This window comes from Eptesicus fuscus, chromosome 5 (genome assembly GCF_027574615.1).
Source record: "Eptesicus fuscus isolate TK198812 chromosome 5, DD_ASM_mEF_20220401, whole genome shotgun sequence".
Classification (NCBI taxonomy): Eukaryota; Metazoa; Chordata; class Mammalia; order Chiroptera; family Vespertilionidae; genus Eptesicus; species Eptesicus fuscus.
In genome coordinates this window covers 79054035-79058846 of record NC_072477.1, presented here as the reverse complement: position 1 = coordinate 79058846, position 4812 = coordinate 79054035, and the positions used below count along the sequence as shown (strand labels likewise).

The 4812-nt window shown below is 39.5% G+C and overlaps 1 pseudogene; it reads left to right on the top strand.

Moving 5' to 3' along the window:
- The first annotated feature begins 2425 nt into the window (after positions 1-2425).
- LOC114226858 (ganglioside GM2 activator-like) lies at positions 2426-2910 on the top strand (annotated as a pseudogene).
- Positions 2911-4812: the final 1902 nt, after the last annotated feature.

Here is a 4812-nt window from a genome sequence, read left to right as displayed (position 1 = left end):
GACCGTATATGGCACCAAGCATCCAGTTATCATACTGAAATTTGCCCTGAAACAGATATTAAGTGCATGCCTTATGAACTTAGGTGTAGCCATAGCAATTCTGTTTCCTCTTTAGATGGTGCTGTGAATAAGCTCTTTGTTGGAAAGAGGAATGAATGGCAGACGGAGTTGAAGAGGAAATAGAGCAGGTCAAATTGTCTTATTGAACACTACTGGCAATTCATAACCTCCTTTTTAATGTCCAAAGGGGACAGTGTAAAGTTAGAGGGTCCTGGGGGCTTTGGGTTGGACCTGGAAGGACAACTTCAAGTAAAATATCAGGATGTATTTGTTTCCTGTAGCATATTACAACAAACTTGATTTTCTTTCCATCTTCCTATTAACCCTTACATTTTTTCAAAGGTGAATAAAAGGAAATAAACTATATGCACAATTGGAAGAAAATTAACCTCCTTGTTATTATTTTCTGAATTTAACTTTATACATATGCTATACACTGAGTGGCCAGATTATTATGATCTCTGAATGCATAATAATCTGGCCACTCAGTGTGTGTGTGTGTGTGTATACATGAGGCCTGGTGCATGAATTCCTGCATGGGTGGGGTCCGGCCAGCCTGGCCAGGGGGAGGGGACATGGGTGGTTGGCCGGCCTGCCTGCTGATCGAGCTCCTGGTTGAGGGGACAATTTGCATATTAGCCTTTTATTATATAGGATATACACTGAGTGACCAGATTATTATGCATTCAGAGACCATAATAATCTGGCCACTCAGTGTATGTAAGTGACATCTCAGAGGCTTTGCTTTTTATTTCATATATTTTTAAAAATCACAAAAATTTTGCATGTATGTTAGCATCTACAACAAAGAATCGTATAGTGTCATGAACTCACTAAGCATTAAAATGTAAATTGAGGGAATGAGAAAGAATAAAAAAAATTGTTTCAGGGGAAAAACAAGAGTTCTTTCTGAAGTTCAGAGTCAAGGAATTGTGGAGGAATAGATAATGATACTGGTATTTAGGGATATTGTTATCCTGTCTTACCAGCTGCAGTTCTGCTGGAGCATATTTTTTCACTCTTCTGAAGTGAAGCAGATTTCAGCATGTGCCTGTATTTCTGTGGTAGACACTGGTATACAATCACCCATGACCTTAAGTCACCGTTCCCTGCCTGTGGCCCAGAAAGATAATTTACTGCTAACAGTTCTTTGCTTTTATATTATGACAATACTAAATGTTCAATGTATCTACCCAAAATTCAAACCATGAAGAAAAGTGTGAAGAGTGAAGGGTTGTGAGGGAGGATAAAACTTTCCTCTCCCACTCTTCCAGGTTCTTTCAGCTGGTCTAATAAATAGATATGAGACAGATTTACAAGAGAAAGTGACCAAATTTAATTACATACATATGGATGAGAGCCCCATATGCATGACAGGCTCAAAGACAGAAAGGGAAAATGAAGTGTAATTGGAATTTCAAGCTAATAATGAGGTAAGGCACTTGGGGCTTTAGAAGGGAGGAAGGTCATTCTCATCTTGATAAAATAAGCTGTTCAGTAATTAGAAGTTTTCCGTGCCCTAAAGATGAGTCATAAAAAGTTGTTTCTGGTGATAACTCATTATGGGCAAGGCCCCTTACTAAAGTCCTTTAAGGGGGAGAAAAAAAAATTTTATGTGCCTACAGGTCTGGATTGCCTTCAACTCAAAATAATTCATATGTCCAAGTGACACATTTTGGGCAGGCCTCTTCTGAATCCCTTCAGTCCTGCTTTTGGAACTTTCTGAGATGTTTCATATTCCAGAAGCTGGGTGGATAAATTGTTCCATATCTCATTAAACCAATCTCAGTCTTGAGAATAGGTCAGTTCAGTTCAACAGTTTGTCTCATATCAGGAGGTAATGATGAAGATGTTGTGAGGCCTCTTGTGCGAGCAATCAGATATCTAATAAGAGGTATCTCTATGGGGAAAAGATGGTTAATAATTGAAACATACTATAATCCTGGTTTTTGAGTTCCAAAGACATGCAGTCAAGATTTCTAGCTATCTGGCTTGAAGCGTCTTCAGATAGGGTGAAGGCAGTCAGTGACAATCTGAAAGATTTTCTTGGTCTGCAGTTTGAATGTCTGGTGATCTTATGGAAATAGGCACAAAGATTGTCCATATATGAGCTGTTGTGGTGATTTCTCTGAAGTTTATATCAAGTTGTCTCATGCTAGCTTACAAGGCTTTGAGAAAAGGCCAGTTTTAGTTCTTAGTGATTCCAAGTCAAAAGATGGGAGAATAGTTAGAAATATTACTTTGGAGTGTCATAGCCATATATTGGAGGAAACTAGAAGAATTCAAAATCCAATCCAGTTTGCAGGTAGAAACAAAACCTCATAAGACAATGGGTAGTTATTGTGGTGCAGACACACCCTTTGCAATGATGCCCCAGATGTGGGCTTTGCTGCTGATCACCCTCGGCTTGCCTCTTGCTTCAACCCTTGCAAAAGACTTTCTAAAACAGCCATTCCACCTCAGTAGCTTTGTCTTGGGAAACTGTGATGAAGGGAAGGACCCTGTGGTGATCAAAAGCCTGATTGTGCAACCTAACCTCATTGTCCACACTGGGAGTGTGACTGTTAGTGCCCAAACCCAGATGAGTTAACCCTTGATGCTCCTCAGAAGGTGGAGTTAACTGTGCAGAAAGAAATGGCCAGCTTCTGGGTCAAAGTCCTGTGTGTGAAACAAATTTGTATATGAATCTATGAAGGCCTCTGAGATATATTTGACATTTGCATTACCCCTGGAGAGTTCTCCCCAGATCCCCTGTACAACTATGCACTTCCCTGCCAGTGTCCCTTCAAAGAAGGCATCTACTCATTGCCCAAGAGTGAAATCACCCTGCCCCATCTGGAATTACCATAGCTAGAGCATCCTAAGTGGTGAGAATTGTCTGGGCTGTTGCAAGATTGATGTCTCTCTAAAGGCATATGATGTGATACTAGCTACAGGATAATGATGATGTGTGAGAGAGGTATCCCTCTTCCTCTGTCTTGCATTTGCTAAAGCCAAATTCTAATTCTGTATTACTCTCTAAGCCCCTTTCTACAGTGATGCCACTACCCATGCTGAAAATCACTTTGTGCCTCATACATTTTAGGCGTGGGCAAGGGAAGATGAGCTTGGCAGTTCTTGATAGCCCAAGACATTTTACCAGGCTGGCCACTTTATTTTCCTCCTCACCCCTATGGCTTTCTTTGTAAGAGCTTAACTCACTTTCTAAACAGTAAAGAAATAGGACCAGCATGTTTTGTGACCCCACGTTCAGAATGACACAGTCTTACTTGCCTAAAGTACCTTTAAAATTTTCTCATTAAATTTTTTGTCACTAACTTAAAAGCAAGAAGAAGAAGAAGAAGAAGAAGAAGAAGAAGAAGAAGAAGAAGAAGAAGAAGAAGGAGAAGGAGGAGGAGGAGGAGGAGGAGGAGGAGGAGCAGAAGCAGAAGCAGCAGCAGAAACAGCAGCAGCAGCAGCAGAAGAAGAAGAAGAAGGAGAAGGAGAAGGAGAAGGAGAAGGAGAAGGAGAAGAAGGAGAAGGAGAAGAAGGAGAAGGAGAAGAAGGAGAAGGAGAAGAAGGAGAAGGAGGAGAAGGAGAAGGAGGAGAAGGAGAAGGAGCAGAAGCAGCAGCAGCAGCAGAAGCAGCAGCAGCAGCAGCAGAAGAAGAAGAAGAAGAAGAAGAAGAAGAAGAAGAAGAAGAAGAAGAAGAAGAAGAAGAAGACGACAATGAACAGCACTGGAAACTAGTATCCACAAAAATATTACTGAAATATAATTTTCTCTCTAAAATCACCCTCATTTTTATCCAAAATAGACAAATTAAGACTAATTTACTTACAAAATAATTTACCCATAAACTTGACCTGTTATTTGAATAAATATAAGAATAGCAATATAGGTTCTTTTAAATGAGCTTTGCTGGAATTTTTCGTAAGGAATCTCCAGATTGAACTCTAAAGTTCAATAATTTACTTATTTTGTAAGTAAATTAGTCTTAATTTGTCTATTTTGGATAAAAATGAGGGTGATTTTAGAGAGAAAATTATATTTCAGTAATATTTTTGTGGATACTAGTTTCCAGTGCTGTTCATTGTCGTCTTCTTCTTCTTCTTCTTCTTCTTCTTCTTCTTCTTCTTCTTCTGCTGCTGCTGCTTCTGCTGCTGCTGCTGCTTCTGCTCCTTCTCCTTCTCCTCCTTCTCCTTCTCCTCCTCTAAAGTTCAATCTGGAGATTCCTTATGAAAAGTCAAGGCAAGGACTTGACATCAGACTTTGCCTACAATACCCAAAGTTTTTGTGAGTTCCTCTATTCCTAAGGTACCCAAAATATCTTGAGATGTCTGTACATGCTAGGAAGATACCTTCTTTACTCACCGGGTAAGGCTGCTGGAAACCCTGTAAGCAAGGTACCAGGCTATTTCAAATGGATTTTTTGGCTTCCATAAGTGAATCAATTCTTTAAAGCTGTCTGGTCATATCTGAATCTATGCATATTTCTCCCAAATATGATATTCCAGTCAAAGTCTTGGTGATATTACCAATTTCCAATTGTGACCTGAGTATTCTTATTTCTGAATTCTAAAGAGATCAAGTAGGAATAAAAAGAGAAATATTTCAATTCCATTCACAAAGGTATATTTGCTGTAAGTCATAGTTTAAAAGAAAATGTTTCCTTAAAACAGGGGTCCTCAAACTTTTTAAACAGGGGGCCAGTTCACTGTCCCTCAGACCGTGGGAGGGCCGGACTATAGTTTAAAAAAAACTATGAACAAAT